Source organism: Manis pentadactyla, chromosome 17 (genome assembly GCF_030020395.1).
Source record: "Manis pentadactyla isolate mManPen7 chromosome 17, mManPen7.hap1, whole genome shotgun sequence".
NCBI lineage: Eukaryota > Metazoa > Chordata > Mammalia > Pholidota > Manidae > Manis > Manis pentadactyla.
In genome coordinates, this window is record NC_080035.1 from 38957777 (window position 1) to 38977134 (window position 19358).

Below are 19358 nucleotides of genomic sequence, written 5' to 3' on the forward strand. Positions count from 1 at the left end.
CAAATAGAGTATCATTTTGAAGATTTTAATTCCCTGATATCATCAAAACCTGCAGAATACTGCTATTAACTATGTTCAGATACATGACAAAATATAGTAATAAGTGGGTATATAGGCAGGTGAGATGCAATATGGGCTTCTAAAATAGTAATTAAACAAGTTATATGTCATCAAATATTTGTAATTATTACTATAAACAAAGTAATATAAAATAATAAAATGACATGTCAAATGAAATATATACCATAAACTTCATAACAATGTAAATTTAGTCCTTGTTTCATTTTCCTCCCAAAAATATTTTTTCACATTTTTCCAAATACTTTTGAAAATATTCATGTGCCATCTATTATTGATCTGGGATACTACAATTTTTGTTTTACAAGCCTATATTCTTTTTTTGTATGCACAGAGAAGCTGTAGATTAATTTTTATATTACTCTATATAACCAGCCTTCACATATATTTGAAGGCATGTTTGGAAGCAAATATGCACTTAATTCAGCTCCCCCAAACTGTTACCTTAGGAGACAGGGAAGATACAAAGTTAGAGCCCTTGGTGGAATAGAAAGAAAGAAAGACAGAATCAATCTCTCACCCTCTTCCCTCCCCTCTTTGCCCCACCCTCTCCTTTTTCTTCTTCTCTGTCTTTAGGGCCCTTGCAACAACGATAAAAAATTTTAGGGAAAAGCAACTCTATTTTTCAAATATTTTACCCAAGGTTTTTTTATTGTTATTTAATAATATATCCATTATCTACTGAGACATATCAAATCACCCCAGTACTTAGTTTCTTAATATAACAAACATTTATTATTTCCTAGTTTCTGTGGGTCAGACAGCTAGGTATGGCTTAGCTGGGTCCCTCAGACTCAAGGCTTCCATGAGGTTAAAATCAAACTGTCAACTGGAATAATGGTCACCCAGGACCCAGCTAGGGCTGCAGGTCTTAAGTTCACTTACATTGTTGAAGCCCACCTGGGGATCCTCATAGGTCTTGGACTCAGGGCCTCAGCTCCTTGCCCAGCCTATGGGTATCTCCATAGGGCTCCTCACAACATGGCAGGGTGCTCCCCCTAGGGCAAGTGATCCCAGAGGGCATGAGAGAGACAGCAAGGGAGGTCAGTCTTTCTATAACCTAATCTCAGAAATCTCAGCACTTCTATTCATTAGAAGCAAGGCACTAGGTTCAGCCACAGTCTCAAGGGGCTTAAAAAGCATCGCAAATCAGACTTAGATCACTCAAGAAAATGCAAAAGAAAGACAGAGATGAGTTTATTTCTGATGAGATGAAACCAAAATAACAATGTTTAGTCTAACTCCACTCATGAAATATCTTTGATGAATTCAATTTTTTCCCCAAAAGAACCTAATTTGGCCATTTTCAAAATCATTTCTTATCAAACTCCTACTAAACAGTACAGAATGCCTAAGACGTGTCAGGCACTGGACTCAGTGCTGACTGCACAGAGAGGAACAGCCTCTGCCTTCAAGAGGTTTTTAGTTTTAACTTTATTATTTCCAGATCCTTGAAAATTGTCTTTAATTTTTTAGTTATTTGGGTTTTGTTTTGTTTTATTGAAACAAGGAATGATTACTAAATGGATATTCACTTAAATGTGCCATTCCAAAGAGCTTCAAAGTACTGATGTGTCAATATCTCTCTGGACCTTAGACTCACTAAATAAATAGATGAAGATTGAGTTCACAGTTATACAGACTAACACATAAAAGAATTAGGTTGCCTGTCCTATGCCACAAAGGTAAGCAAAGATAATGGAATAAGGAATCTATTTTGCCTGAGTATCTATCCATTTTCCTATTCACGAGGGATTACTGCACTTCCCTAAGCTCAACAAACCAGTTTTAGAATGTCATTAACTTCACAAACCTACTTATGTAGGTCATTCTTTCTCTTTAACCTCTTTACCCCTTGATTTACTGTAATCACAGAAGTCCTTTTGCTCTGAAACTCTGCCAGCATTAACCCCTTCAGCTTTTCCCTGCCCTTGTCCTTGCCTTAAAGCATTTAATTATTGCACATGCAGTTCCCCAACTCTCTTTCATTCCAAACACTCTGCTTTACCCTAAATCTTTGAGCCTACCTTGAAGGACCCACATCAGACATGCTTTTGCTCTTTGGAATTCTCATTCTCTAGTGAGCTTGTCATCAGCTTGTCATCAATTAAGTCACTCCTATTTGACAAGCTTCTTTCTGTAGAAGACTTTAAGCTTTATCTCTAGGCACCAAACCAAATCATGCCTGTTCCAACAATTCACATCAGAATTTCCACTCTCTAAAGCTTGTTTCCCTGCCTGAACTCAGATATTGGGAGAGTCTACAGACAAGTAACAGTCAGTGAGGCAAGATACACAAATCCTAAATCAGAGTTGGCTCTTTAAAGTAATTTAAGGAGAATTATAATGATATGGTATGCTGCTAGTTCACACGCATAAAAGCAAATTCACTTAGCGTCTATCACATTGTAGTATGACTAGGTGAAGATTACAGAGCAAACAGAGTGCTACTCCAGTGGTATTGCTATGTAGCCAACACTTCCATGGCAATAGAAAATGCCATACAAGATGTGTTTCTGGTGTTTGACACCACATCTGCCTAAGCTTGTGACATAGCTGGTCTAATTTATATGAATAAGCAGGCATAACAAACATTATGACTTTTCAGGGATCTGGAACTCTGAAAAATATAGAGGAAAACATTTCTGAAGAAAAGATTATAAAACAAAGATAGTTGCTCACCCAACTGAATTATATAAACATCACTGGATCCATGAGTCAATACCATAAAATCTAAATGTAGTATAGCAGTGAGTGGTCATTAGAGCATAAACTGCTGTCACTGACAATCAGGCACTCTGGGACCTGTAAGGAAACTAGATGGCTTCTACTGTGGTTAGCAATATACAATAAAGAGCAAAAATGGGCCTCCAGAGGGAATGTGCAAAAGGTTGTAGACAGATGTTCTGAATCTCCGAGTCCAACAAGAGTGTATTTAGGTCAAGGAATAAGGTTGAATGAGGAAAGAAAGAGCAGAAACAGAATTTGTTGTGTGACCTCTAGAAGCTATTTCAATAGAAAATTGTCTTGATATATGCTTTCTAAAAGAGAAATGAGATTAACTCTGAAATAAAGTTAAACGAACACTAAAATTCTAAATCTAAATGGAATTATACTGAAAATGATGTAGTATTTGAGGGCTCTATGACATGATCCATGGAAAACAGATGATTTTTGAAACAGGATTGACTGTACCAAAGAGCAGTGTGATTTTCTTAAATGAGGCTTGTTTTATATCAGTTATTCAGTTAATTAAACTTTCTTAGAAAAATCCTTTTCATTTACATATAAATATAATATCCATATAAAGATGTAAAAATTAATGTGTCAAAAAAAGCATGAGTCACATTGGAGTAGTTGGGATTTCTTTTTTCCATTTTACATATATATTTTTATTTTTACATGTAACTTTCTCTTTTATATATAATACATGCATATATTTATTTTTATTTGTGTTTATGTTTATTATCTATTTTACATATATAATCTTCGCTCCTTTATATATATATGTCTATAAAATCAAAATTATGCTTGATTCTTCAATGAGAATAAAAAACACAGGAGTAGAGCCCTGAGTAATACAGCCTGTATCCTAGATGCAATTTTGCTACTCCTGTATAGAAGGAAACTTACAATAGCTGTCTTCAGATAACATAATTATTTAAACAATTATGCTCATAGCTATGTTACCAAACTTCTTCTCTTTCTCCTTTACCCCAGATTTTCACTCCCTTGTCCCCACTATTTGCTCTCCTAACCCCTGCCTCAGATATACAAACCACTCACTCCAGGACAGATCACCTCTGCAGAGTTTGCATGGCTTTTAAAATCCTTCAAGAGCTACAAGATTATTGCATTTCTAGAGTCTACATCACCCCATCTCCCCAGCCTCCTCCACCTCCATCATGAAGAGCATTGAGAAAATGGTATAAGTTGTCCCCACATAGGAGAAGACCCACACAACTTCTCAGTAATAGACAACTCATACTTGATCAACTGGTACTTTTTCATTCTCCTCCCCATTTTTGAGTGTGTTCCTCTGAAGGATGGTTTGCTATTGGTTAGATGCTAACTCCACAGGATTAGACCTCCTACAAAAAGGGGACCCAATACTGATCTCAGCCTTGGTTATTTCTTCCTGTTTCTAAAAAGCACCAAAGTGTAGCATCAGAATATCAAACTGTTACTACTGTAGTCAAAGTGACCCATCATGAGAATAATAAAAATATGGTTATACATGCACATGACATTCCTACTCTTGTGTTTGGAGCCATGGAATCCAGGAAGATGAGGAATCATTTAATGTATCATTAAAATATAAAAATGAAAATTTTTAAATAATTCTCAGGAAGAGATGCTTAAATATCTTTGTTACAATGAGTATAATAACTTAGTTTTGATTTGAAATTTTGGAAAAGAGTGGAAACTAAGAATACATCACATCATAGCAAACTAGTTTACACTATGACATGTTTGTAATTCAAATATAAAGTTAGGGGCCACAGAATCCCTGAACATTTGAGGAGAAATCAGAGAAAAAAGAAAGAAGTGACTAGTATCAAACACCCAAGTTGTTTCCACTTTTATTGCAAGCCCCTTTTGTGATCCTAATTTACACATTCTGCTGACCTAGCTCACAAATTATTTTCTTTTCTTTGATAGTAAGAAGAAAGCCCAAACCAAAATCAGAGATAAGTGAGTGCTGCATTAATCACCCTTCTGGTGGCAGCAGTGTGGGCTGTGGACAAAAGTTCACAGTCTCTGAACAGTGAGTTATGCAGAGGCTCACTTCATGATGACTTTTGTTTAGGGCTTAAGGATGCTCAGATTCAATAACATTCTTCTTAGTCTAACCAGCTCTTGGACTGACGCTTACGGTGAATCTTTCTTGCCACTTAGCACGGTAGAAGAGACGTTTTAATTTAATTGACGCAATTCATAAGCAAGTGACCAAATACCTCTTTTTTCTCACTTCTCTCCTGGCACTGTTAGAGAGAGCTGAAGAGAATAATGACCTCTGCTTTCTATTGTTTAACATATAACTAAAGAAAAATACAAAACACAGATTATGACAAACACATAGTACTGATTCTAAATAGGCACTGTACTGTTTTGATTATAATAATTCAATAAATTATCCCACTATCCAATGAAGTAAGATATAGTGCTATCTCCACTTTACTAATAGGTAAAGTGAAGCGCAGAATTTATATAACTTGCCTAAGGTTATATACACCTAATAAATGGCAGGTTCAGGATTCAAACTCAGGCATTCTGATTCCCCAGTCTATGCACTTATCCAACATGTTCTACTGACCCTCAAAACAGTCAAATGTTAAATGAACTTACAGAAGATAGATAAAGGCTGGAAAGGTTTATGAAGAAAGTGAAATGGACTTGAATTTGTCAAATGAAGAGACCATGGCCAGGCAAGTGGAAACTCTGTTAAGGAAATGAATGGAGAGCATGGAACATCCATGGGAGAGTAAAGAAGACAATCTGACCAGAGGGGATGGGCACAAGGAGAAATTAGCTGAGATGATAAATGTGGGCAAGATTATGGAAATCCAGAACAGTTCTAGTGAAAATTGAATTCCCAAGAGGGTGGAGTTGTAATTAGGTCAAAAGACATTATCTCAAAATGTACTTTGTTACATTCCAACATAAACAAAGCTTCTTTCCGGGTGTATAGATCTCTAAATGACGGTTCCACTATTGGCAAAATTGAACAGGGGAAAACACTGACTGAGAGGTAAAGATTAATGAATGTTAATTTTGAGGTAGCATGGGAGAATGGCATTCAGAGAGCCAGAATTTTCAATTCTGACCGACAGTCCATTTTGATTTGGACTCTGTTTGTGATCTCTGTCCACTAGAGCTACATCAGACTTGTATTTAAGCTGAAATGTGATTACAGCCAGGAGACCTGGCTGGAGGAAAAGCAGACTGAGAGACATTTTCTCAGTGCCACCTTCTCTTTGTAAGATCATTCCTAAGTGAAAATCAGCTGAAAGGCAAAGAGAAAGTGTGTCCTACCAGCAAAAAGCAGAAAGGGAAATGAAAGAGGAGGAATGGGAACACATCAAGGCATCTCTGAGGGAAAGGTGATGCTGTGGATGAGCTGGCGAAAAAAGAATGAAGCTGAAGGAGGCAGGGGTGTCTAAGTGTGCCGCCAGAAAAGTTACGGAAGAAGGTGAAATGGGCTAGCTCAGGAAATGGCCAGAAATGGTAAGGAGAATAGGGAACAATTTCATAACTTCTCGATCTTCCAACAGCTTATGATACCCCAGAAACGAGAAAGTGTGCTTGATAAGAATGATTTATTAAGCAATTACCTGCTTCCACCCTCAGCTCTCTGGAACTGGACAGCAGACAAGTGTAGTAAAGGATATTTTGGAGTTCTCCAGAAGAGAATATCTCAAGGATGCATAACATTCCGGTGATCACGAGGCAGTTCTGTTTTCTGCACAGTTTCTGTCATTTTAACTTTCCTTTCTCGGCCCTTTCTCAGTCCTTGCCCACTCCCCACTGCTTCCCACACCTGCCACTATGATCACTTTCCCCCTGCACGTGTATCCAAAGCCTCTTGCTTCCTTTCCCCTGCTCTGTTCCTTCATGCTGTTCCTACCCCAGACTGCCTGCTCCCCAAGCAAACTCGATCCCTCCTGAGATGCCCCAGCTCCTGTCCTTCCTACTCCAGCCGTGCTCTTGGTTTCCCTGTCTGCCTCATGGCAAATATCCTGAAAAGAGAGGCAAAAAAATATCCATGCTCTCCTCCCTTGATAGGTCTCTTCGCTCCCCAGTCTCCACTTACTCTTGCCCTTCCCCCGCTTCCCATGACTGCCATGGTTACTCTGACAAGCCTGGGAGGAAAACTGTGCTTTTGGTTCAGTAACTACTCAGATTTGATTTGGGTAGCCTGAGAGTGCTGAAAAGCCTGTTTCAACTGAACATTCCATAGTCCCAAATGTGGTAAGCCAGTCTCATTTGTCATCTGCTGTCATGGTTAACTGGCAACTTCCAGGCATGGGGTGACTGTCAAGCATCTCAAGCATATGATGACAACTACATAAAGAATGCCAACAGATTACCGACCATCAGGTCGTGTTTTAGTGGCATCCTCCTAGCAGGAAATATGGACTAGCATCTTAGATCAATTTTGGCATGCTGTTTATTTTAGAAGCTTTGTTCCAGAGCTTTGGGGCACCTGATTATTCCAGCGTTTTCTGCATTACAAAATCAAAGGAAAAACAAGTTTGGGGTGAGTATTTTCAGTCACCAGTGACTCGGTGACAAATACCAAATTCATTTCACTTAAGATTCTAGGTTGAACTCAAATTGGGGTCCCTGAAGAGAAAGACCAGTCCTTTATTCAATACGTTAAAGAAAGCATTTCTTTTTTCTGTTAAACAACCAGGAAAGGAAAGATCGTGCAACAACTGGAAGAGCATTGCAAATACCAGGGTTACCAAAAGTCACCCAGAAACCTTTACAATAATTTAAAGTGGTGATAGAACAAGTAACATACTGTGTTTCTATTGATGGAGTAATCCTTAACCCTTGAACCTAACTTGTACTGCACTAAGAAGTCCATAGGACTGTTTCTAGTTGATCTAGCAAGGCAATTTCCCACTGTTTAATTGATTGGAAATGGTGCTGATGATTTTCTTATTTAAATTATCCACAAAGCACTAAAAAGTGTGATTCTTTTGGGAATTACCCTTTATGAAAAAAAAAGGAGACTTCTTTTAGAAATTATGAGTAATAAATGGATCAATATAACACTGTACTGTGAGATAAACACATCAAGATGTGAGGACATAGCAAAGCTATGATTTCCTCAATTCTTTTCAAGGTAACTAAAGCAATTCCAAGAAGTCTTGTTTTATTAGAAATCACATTTCTTAAATATTATCTAAGTTAACAGTGAGCAGATAGCCAACTTGGAAGTGGGCTTAAGAAAATATTAAATTCAAAGGTTTGAAAATAAGTAAAGGAGAAGCAAGATGCTTTGAATCATTAACAGCACTACACATGTACACAGAGATACAGAAACAGCTAAAAAGGCAAGGACAAAATTAAACAGTAATGATGATTTATAGTAAGATACTCTGAGACATGACAGAAGTCTCAGAACACCAAAAGGAAAATCTTGTTTGCTCAAATTATTTGTTTCTTCTGTCTAATGAATGTAATTCTAATATACAAGTGATAACACTGGCATTTCTTTGAAATGTTGATTCAGTTTAATTATGAAAATCACCAAGGTATTTTCTAGCTGCTGCATCACTCCCTGTACTAAGATTAATCACATCAACATCATTCATTTAATCTTCAAAGAGGAAGCAGTTGTCCACAAAAGCCTTCAAATAGCTTCATTAGTGCAATTTTTCAGTCTCAAACACTTAGCTGGCAGCATATGATTGAGAGTAAGATCATTATATTCATCTATTTCCTAATCTAATTTTTTTAATGTTTCTACATTTAATGTAGAAATGCATAAATGTGGAATTTTCGCCTTTTCTTTGTTTGGCAAACAGCTCAAAACATGAGGAAAATACTTATTATATTTAACAAAATATTTGACTGCTGTGGCTTCAGTTCATGAGATGCAATGCGCAGGCTCAGAAACAGTACATTTTCTCTTTGGGGGTTTGTTTAATGTGAAAAGGACTGGACCTAGAAATAGTATGTGTTCTTGTCTCTTGTAGACAAAGAAAAACTTGAGCATGAGAGACATTCCTTCAGTGTAGAGACTAGAGTGAAAATAGTTGTTACATAAAATTTCTTTGGTGTTTTAAAATGCAAGATGGTAAGGGTGGGGAAAAAGAAAGGGACATTACAATTAGCATGTATAATGTGGGGGGGCATGGGGATGGCTGTACAACACAGAGAAGACTAGTGATTCTACAGCATCTTACTACGTTAATAGGCAGTGACTGTAATGGGGTTTGTGGGGGGGACTTGGTGAAGGGGGAGCCTAGTAGACATAATGTTCTTCAAAAAAAAAAAAGCTAAAAATAAATAAATAAATAAATAAAATGCAAGATGGACACTATATTTAAAAATAGAAATGGTCAACCTCACTTGTTTCTTTACTAAGACCCACGTTTTGCACCCTTCACTTTGTCAACAGCATTACTAATTCTTCCCTTATTGGAAACCAATAGGCATCAGAGCCCCTAAAGAAACACTAATATTTGATGCACCAATCAAATCACAGTAGCAATCATTAAAATGTACTCAGATGTAATCAAAAGCATTCTCAGAGACTTAGAGCAGAGCCTGCACCAACAGAGGTGTGGTAGTTGAGTTATTTGTAATACTGTACCTACTCTGAAGTGTTATGAAATATGCCAGAAAGTAAATTTTGCAGAGCCCCATTACCAAGAAGCAAAACTTGTTAACTGGTCCTTTAAATATTGCAACTTATAAAGGAATAATTTATTTGACTTTTGACTGGTCCACTTGCACAAATCATTGCATTGCAATATTCAGTGACTGTGCAAAGGGGAAAGAAGAGGTAACTCATACACAGAGACATCCTCAAAGTTATTGTCTGGTGACCATAAATTGCCAAATTTTTAAGGCAAGATCTGCGTATGATGGGAGAAACAATGGAGTATATTGGGGGCTTAAACAAAGGAGTCAGGGCTTTTGGTCAAGAAAATAATCTATAACCATGACAATAATTTGAGGCATAAATTTTGTTTCCACAAATTACAGAAAGACAATTAGAACACTAAAATATTCACTTCTTTTAAATTGCTTTAAAATAAAACTAGAATAAGGTTTTGTGGAACTGAATTCTAGTTGATACAACATCATTTTAAGATAAAATGCAAAGATGAGAATAACCCCAGGTTAAAAAGCCATTGTTTCCATTCGTCCAGCTATATGTAAAATCACCAGGGTGAAAATGGAACTATATGAAAGAGAGCAAAAAACTGCATTAGTTACATATGTGTTCATTATGATAATAGGAGGCAAAAGAAAAAAACCCTGTGCATTCATTGATTCATGTATTCCTGAGATTTTATTACCTACTATATGTAATACTGTGTTAGACATTCTGGGAAATATAAAGATAGAAAAGATAAACTCTCTTCTCTTGAGAAGCCTTTACATTGGTAGAAAGGCAGGAGCACGTGCTTTTATAATAGAAGGCAATGTGAGGTAAAGAGAAGAAAAATATGCCTTAGAATTCACAAGTAGATTTCTTCCTGGCTGGAAGGTCATAGAAGGCTTCATGGTATGAAAACATATGGGCTTCCTAGGTTGTGTAAGTGTTGAAGGGTCAAGACTGGAAGAGAGATTAGATTTTAGAGTTTAAAATTTTCAATCTGCCATTCCTGAAATTTAATGATAAAAGTTACTTTATTTTCAGAAGTGTCCAAAGGATTTTTTTATAATAACAAATAGATTTAAGAAGACAGTGTTCAGTCCAGTTGGTATTTCTGAAATAGAGCCTAAAGTACCCATTTGAATAGTTAATGTCAGACATTAAGTGCAACTAATACAAAGTGAGATAAAAACAAAAACCAATAAACCTGAGCCAGTATACTTGAACATATTCTGAAAAAACGTGTCTGCTTTTCCTATAACAATTTATTTCTATTCACGTAAAATCTTGTTGGAAACAAAAATGATCATTAGAGAAGATGTTTAACACTCTGAATCAAGTGGTTTTGTGGATTTTTGAAATTGTTTTTCCTCTCTCTTTATATATAAATATTTTTTCCTCTCTACCTCTCCTTCTTTACACACACACACACACACACACACACACAGGTTCCCTCAATATCCAAAAGTAAAGTTTTTGTATGAGATCTTTTGTAATTTGGCATGGTGTAAAGCAAAGGATTTTTTTTTTTTGGTAAGTTAAATGGCCTGAAGCATTAATTTGTACAGAAAATATTTGAAACTTCCCAGACCCAAATAATAACCTCTTTTAGGCTTTTTTGATACCTTAAGACACATCTTGATAAAAGATGCACAAAATAAAGAAACTGAGATAAAGCACAGATGCTCAGAGACACCACGCAAAGCCTCAAAGCTATGGAGGCTTGATGCTGAGATGCTGAGTGTGGTTCCTGGGACAGTGGCTCGGCACTCTCACTGCTTGGGGTGTGCACTGCCTCTAAACAGGCTCTTTTCACCTTTTGCCTTCTTTTGTAAAATTGAAAATCCTCTTCAGATTTCTTTTGGTTAGAGAAAACAGGTACCAATGTAGGACTTTGGTAAAAGCCAAGTGGCACAACTAAACTTTTAAAAAAGTGGGGGGGATACCTGTATATTTCAATGCCTGCCTAGGTTGGAAGTAGAAATTTGTTGGTGGATCAAAGTGAATCAAAGCACCTGAGGTAGTGTGGTGATTCAAATATTACTTAATGAAAGAAAATAAAACAATTAATAGAGCTTACTGAATTCATCTAATTTGCAAGCACATCTGATATCCTGGTAATTTCAATTATTATCTTAAAAGAAAAGAACCTGTCTTACAGTACTAGATAATATTGGGAAATCAACAAACAAAAACAGTCCCAGGAATAATGAATGTGTACTACTGTTTGTAAACATGTAAAGGATAAACACAGGTGGCTTGACAAAATATGAATAGTCCAGGAAACAAAAATAATCATATACAAACTAATACCTAATCTGGGTCCTATTCTGAGCGTCTGGAATATGTCTCACTAATATGAGAATATGCAGCAGCTTTTTAAACTGAGTAACTGAGAAGCCTCTTTCACAGAACTCTAAGGAGCTTAGAATCACCTTTCTGACCATCTTTCCTGTCTTCTATATATCCTCATAAAATATTTACTGTTCTTCTGAATGACCACTCTGATTATCCTTGGACTCCTTTCAGATTCCCTGATGATGTCATGGAAATGTTAAACCCATTATGCTAAGTTAGGACCTCCATCTGCAGTGACCTCTTGGCACCAGCTTCGAGGACAGCATGATATTTTTACATAAAAGTTAGTCTTCATTCAAATCCTCGAGGTCTGATCCTGAAAAAACACTGACAGCTCAATCAACCCTAATAAATTCTTAACTAGATCCACGGAAAAAAATAATAATACGATTCTCCCCCAAAATCCATTATACATTCACAATTGAGTCATAAAAATGTCCATTAAATGTACAATTATTTTACCATATTTTTATTGGAAAACAAGCATTTATCCTAATTTACAGGTTTAACCCAAAGGTGATAATATGACATTCCTTTTCATTAAGCTATTAGAGGAGTGACGAATGATGGCACCCCACTCTAATTATCTTTAATGTAGTGTTTCAAATTGATCATGCATAATGCAATTACAAATCATAATTAAATTAATTTGTATTGATTTAAGATTTTACAAGTTGTTAATAACTACAGTGTAGTACATCTATTTCCACAAGCTAGCATTAATATTTTCAAAATGCCAGAGCACTTCTTCCTTTTTACTTCAGTTTTGTTCTCATTAAAAAGTTCACAAACTTGTCACTACTTTATGCAGATGACAGCTAATTCAAAACTGCACAGGTAGAAGTTTTGAGCATTTAAGTAAAGTTTCTCCAAGAAATGATGTCTAATACATTTGAATATTTAGGATTATGTGGCTTTAAAAATATATCTATTCTTGAAACACCTTATTGTCCTCCATCACCTATCCCCATCACTGCACCTGCCTTCCCAGTTGGCTGGTACAGAACAGCAACTTCCGATCGAGGGACTGACTCTGGGAAACCGAAGGAAACCAGGGGAAATACGGAAGTCCCTCCTCAGTTTACCAGGGGTGGAGAAGAATCCAAAGCCAAGAGCTTTGGAAGCAAACTTTGCCCAGCAAGAAAACCCAGGGAGCTGGGACTCTCCTGATACTTCCCTTGTCTCCTCATTTAACCACATTCAAGGAATAAAGTTCCCTCGGAGATCTCCACATCTGATTGCAAAGCAGAGAATCAACTGGTAGACAATCCAGCAAAGCCAAGAACACCTCCTCCCCCTGTTTTTCTCAGGAACTGAAGGGCAAGTTGGGAGAAGGAGGGGAGTACGACAAAAGAACAGGATAGAATAATCAGTTAGCACAACACAGTATGCTAAATTTCAGGACCTCCATCTGCAGGACAGATTAATGACCCGGAAAGCCCGATCTGTATGTTTTTGTAACAGAAACAAAAATGGGACAAATTTGCCAATTCTGTCTGATCGGTTTTGTCACATACTAAAGAATTATTACTTCGCCTCCTCATACTTGAGCTGTAAATCTACGTGGACCATGGCATAAACCACTAAAAGACATAATTTGGTCCTTCCACCCGCCATAAGCTTTGGAACTGGGAGTAGGGTCGTGCGGATTCTTGTTCTTACATGGACAGGGGAGCCTAGAATTGGGCTTCCCCGCTACCTACCCACCCCCCGTGTCTTTCTCTGCATAATCAACGCCTTAAGATCCTAGAAGGGGAAAATGAAATAGTTAGATTTGGGAACTCCGGCTTGGAAATAGAAGTAAGATATTCCCGAGAAAGTCTCAGAAATGAACATTATCCGAAAAGAGTTTCCGGGATCCCAGCAGGATCTCCGAAGGACCGGCCGGGAACCGCACCTACTAAGCCTCGGGAGTGCGCGCTCATAGCAAACTCAGGCAGGAAGTCGCCTAGCCCCGCCCGCCGCCCTGACCGCGCGGAAAATTTGCTGCTCACTAGCGACCCCTTCAGGTATTCTGGGGAAATGAGCACATTTCGGAGCGCACGCGGGATGTTCGCCGCTGGCCGCGAGTCGCGCTCCTTTTGCAGCGTCATCCCAGCCGACGGTCCCAACCTGCAGCTCCTGAAGCCTCCCGCCACCCTGCCCTGCGTAGACTCGGCCCTAGAGCCCTGGGCTGAGATCGAGCTCCCGGGACGACCAGGCAGGGAGCGCGTGGACATTCGGGGAAAGTAACCACTCCTCATGACCACGGAGAAGGGCAAACTGATTAGGAGAGGAAAACGTACGAACCACAAATTGAGATGGAACTGACGCGGGTCTCGGAGGGAGGAAAACCCAGGGCACAGCGAAGGGGGAGGCCTCCGAGGCCCTCTGCCTATATTGGCCACCTTTGCCTTGAACCCTCTTGTATATGGGGTAGAACCACCACGGTGGTTTCAGATAGAAACAAGCTTGAGCAACACTTTCTGTATACATTCCCCAGTTACTGAATAGTACACAAGCGCGCGCACGCGCGCACACACAGAGGCCCTAGAGCATGAAAACAAAAGCAAAAGGGTCCAAAACTTGAGTGGATTGCCAAGCCCTGCTCCTCCCTCAACTAAGACGCAATCAGTCCACACCCCACCCATCCCCGCCAGTTGGGCGGGAGTGCATCCATAGAAGAGGCCTCGTGGATAATGCATGCATTCTGCTGTTCCAGGTTTCCGAGGCCCCAGTTAGCCTGGTCTCATCCAAACTGCCAAAATCAGTTCTCCAGTCTGACTTCTGAATACGACTCTTTTTAGTCTAGCACTTTTCCACAACAGATGGTGTCCCGATGGTGTCTCATTCTCCCCAGCACTTCACACAAAACCTCCAATGGACCGTTGTGCATTAGCCAAGATTTCAGAAAGAGTCTTTAGTTGTGAATTGGGACTTTGCACTAAAAGGTTCTGGAAGGAAAAGGGGTGGGAGAGGGTGGAACAAATATTTTTAAGCAATCTCCAAAAATGTCGCTACACTGGAGAATAAAATTAATTTAGTTAAACATGACACATTATTTTCCTTCACTAATAATACTCAGAAATGGAGATAAGAATTCCTTTGGACTTGAGTTACAGTTTAACAGTAGACTAAAAACTGGAGCCCTGAGATTGAAGTGCTAGCCATGAATTTCCCAGTGTGCCCTATGCCTGGAATTGGGTTTTAGAACACTGAAGTGGGGGTGGGGAGGGGAGTTTAGATCCATCCATAAAAGAACTATTTTAAGATTTAAAAAAAAATGTAATAAAGTCTTACAACTGAGGCTAAATTAAGTGTTTGGAAAAAGAGAGGGTTTGGTATTTTGTGGATGGAGCTGGGGGTGAGGGGGTGGCATTGGTATGTGTGATTAACAGTGCAGATTGTTAAGTTTCCAAGCAGGCTTCGGCTTAAAATGCATGGATCCTATTATATGTACAATTTAATCACAAGGTATTTAAAATAGACATTTCCATCTAAAATCCAATCAGAAATCAACACAATTCCTCCAGGCATTAGATGATCATCTCGATTTTGCATTTGTAAACTGGGAGAAATAAATGTGACTTGTGGATACCAAGAGGTCAAGTACGGCTGCTCAAATATTTTTCTTACAAAATGACGGATTTATTAGACAAATAAGTAGCCCGGCTGATGCAAAACCCCCAGTGATTGAATTTTGACGTTAAGTCAACAACAACTCGAACTACATCAGTGCTTCAAGATTTAGTTATGATGGTAGAGATTACTGAACAAATAAGAGCCAGAAATGAATACAGATTTCTGAGGATCTGCCCCTGGCACCCTCTTCTTGACATTCTCCTCCATATGCTCCCCCTATTCAGACTGTATTATAATTAAAGGACTCTCCTATGCCTTAGGATTGGAAAAGAACTTTAAAATAATTAGGCATATTTTCCTGATTAAGGGGGAATAAAACAACAAAAAGGACAGGCTCAGGGAGAAAGCCAATTTTCATTATAAATTCCATCGTCGCCTGAAAGTCACCCACTATTAGAAGGGAAGAAGCATGCTGTGGATGTTTAGTTTTGTTTTTAAAGCTCTCATTTTCATTGAGTTTCGATAACCTACTCTCCTACCCTTCCCCTTTTTCCTATAAAACATAGATTTCTGAAAGATTTGAGGACTTGGGCTACGTTAGAATCCCGCTTGCAGATCTGAATCCGCTGCTAAATAATTAAAGCCCCCAGTAGAGTTTCTGGAGTACTTAGATTTCACTTTTCCTGGGTCTTCCTCCGGGCCGCTGCCCCAGCCAACCCCTGGGATCTGGCCGTGGTGCTGAAAATACTGCGTGAATCTTCTAGGAATGGAGGGAACCACTCATGGAGGCTTTTGCTTCTCATGAAAAGGGGCTTAAATAATTGCGATTACATTTAAGCATAAAGAAGTTCACCTCCCACCTTTTTATGGAGAAAAAGGCTTATCTGCTCTTAGTGTGAAAATCTTTTATTTATTCCATGTTTGACTTCTTTATTGTAATGAAATTGGTGACTCCTATCTCCATTTAAGTCTTGTTGGGTCAGCCAAGAACTCATTCCTTCCACCTTTTCCTTCTCTTATTTCTCGATTTTTGACTATAGTTTGGTTCCTGCTATATAGCCTGTGGGACAGCTTATTTTGCAAAGACAAATCTGTATTTGATTTTAAGGTTTCATCTGATCAAAGGCATGACACAATTTATCTTTGTAGCCAGAAATTTGCTTTCTGGGTATCCAGGCAGAGACTGCTAGAAGCAATAAACCGTGGTGCCAGATCTTTATCCCAAAGTTTATTTAAATGCAGTAATCATTTCACTCTGTAAAGTAAGTTGCCCATTTGGGCTTCACTCCTAGTTTGTCATATTCCCCTTCCTCATATGCATGTACCCATAATTTCTACAGATGCTTCATTATACTGGTTTATAAATCATCTATTGTATTGCTTTCCCCAGTAAATAAACCTGGAAATGCAAACTTGCTAGCCTTAAAATAACAATACAATTCATAAGTAGAAAGGAATGTTTCATAACTATTTTGCCACTCCCCAGGATTAAATAGTAAGTTGTGCAATTGAAGCCCTTCTGCGGGGATGGACTATACTTCTCTATTCTGCTTCCTTTTTGAGTATGGAATAGTACCTTCATCCAAGAATGCATCTGTTTACAGTTTGCCTGAACTTGTATCTGGATTTATATTTCAATATGCTTTTTAGGATGCAAAATTTCTGTCAAATTAAAGAGTGCTCATGTCTTGTCCGCTTCCAGCAAATCACTTGCAGCATCTAATAAATCCAGCTGGGGTTCCTTCCATAGCCCGATGCTGCTGGAATCATTATTGTCCTGCCTTGTTTCATGTCAGAGGCCTCTTCGCCTCATCTGTCATGAAACCAATTTCACTTTATTTACATCCATTTGCTAGTTTAATTACTGTGCTGATGAATAGCCTGAAGGAATTAAGTTACGAGTCTTTGGAAACCCAAAGCGACAGATATATGGGCTACCTTTTAACTACAGGGAAAGAAATGAAGGCTGGTGTGGCATGCACCAAAATTTAAAGATAATAAGTGTTTCTCTCTACTCATCTACTCTTGAAAACCAGGATGATCCTGTCTTTACGTATTCATCATCTCCCGGTTGAAATATAATGCTTTGGAACCCCTCATATTCATGGATTGACTACAGTTCTCTATAATACAATACAATTCTTTATAGTTAAAGTGCTTTTCATTTTTACTAAAAGTTACAGATGATTTTTCTGCCATGCCAAATAATCTAATGCGCTGGTGTTTTTAATTAAAGGCACCTACCTATGTTAACGTTTCCTTGAAACAGAACTTACTTCTATATGAACACAAATAGGTGCCTTTGTGAAAATAAAGAATATTTGATAAATGTAATCTAATATACTGTACAAAGTACTCCATCTATATGCTATGAATAATGTAACAGATGTCATTCATATAATTTTTTGCTTATCATTGAACACAATTTCACAATTATCTTCTTTAATGTGTTTTTAAATCATAAACAAGAACATTTTGCTGCCTCTTTTACAAGTCCAACAGAATAGAGTACTATGAGTCTATGCTAATGACATAGGGTTTGTGGTATGGGTGAATAATCTCTGCTTTCAAATATATACAAGCAGTAAATCATTTGCATATATTTTTTTAAAACCTAAAATCAATAAACTTTCTAGTCATTCCATTATCCTATAAATAAGCTACTGTAGTATAAGCCTACTAAAATCATGATACTATTAAAAATCATGCCTACCAATCATAATGTTAAAAATCATTTTCAAGAGTACTCATTTCTTAATTTCATCATTAATTATAGATTTTAAAACTTAAAATTGACAATACAGAAATTGTCTTCATATGGTTTACCATCACTGACTATCAAGTGAAAAAATAATTATACCTGACTTGATATTTGATTTATATTTTCTCCATCCCCAGATAGCATCACACATAAAAAGAATGCAACTTTTAAATTTAAGTGCCTATATTGTTTTCCTTTTATTGCTGTATTTCTGAGAGTTTCTGACATTTTAAAATTACTATTTTCATTTGATCTCCCTAAAAATGATAAGTTTATGGCACATGAAAAATATACTCAACATTTCTAGAAAGAACTAAGTTTTTTCTTATATACTTAATGTAGTTCTTCACTTATATCATGTGTACTCCATGTTGCATGCATAATTACTTCTAAGGCTCTGCAAACTTTTTAAACTATCTATTTAACTCAAAATTTTTTAAAACACTCAGGGGCAAGAGATACTTCTAAACAAAGCAGAAATGGGAAAGATGGGAGTTTTAAATGCTCTCTCCTTTCCTCTCCTCCTAAAAGATTAAGTACTTTTTGCACCCTGTAGACTCTGCAGTTTCTCTTATCACAAAGCCAGCTTACCAGGAGGGATAACAAGGTAAACACTTTACATTCACTATCATAAGAACTAAAGAGGATGAAAACTCTCCATTATATATGCATATATGTATTAATAAAGTATATATTCATTATAAATCCCCCAGACCCCTCCCTCCATGCCCCTCTTACATTCCCTAAATGCACATTTGCCCCATTCTCTCTAAGCTCTCTACTTTAAAAGAGGCTCATCTACAAAACAACCTACATAACAACTTTTTTAAAAATCAAGTTTTGCTTATTAAAGTTTTGCAATAAAGGAACCCTAAATAGAACCCTCCAGGTAAAAGTCCCTTCTGTTTTAATAGAACTAGGTACCATTCCAATTTTTTCAGGAGAGATTTGTGAAGTCTTTAACTTGACAGAAAGGAAATCCACACTGATCGAACCTTCTTTAGGTATTTTTATTCTTTTTAAATAAAAGAAATGAGAATGATGGGAGTTTTAAATGTTTTCTCTTCTCTTCCCCCTCCCCCATCGTTCCCATTTTCCCCATTTGGAAGACCCTCTCCTCCCTTTCCAGCTCTTTTTGATTAATAGATCCATGTGGCTAACGGCCTGACATATGGTGTGCGAAGCAGCTTGAGATAGTACCTTAGGCATCCCCTACGGCCATTAACATATTAGGGGCTTATGTGCAGTCAGACAGTC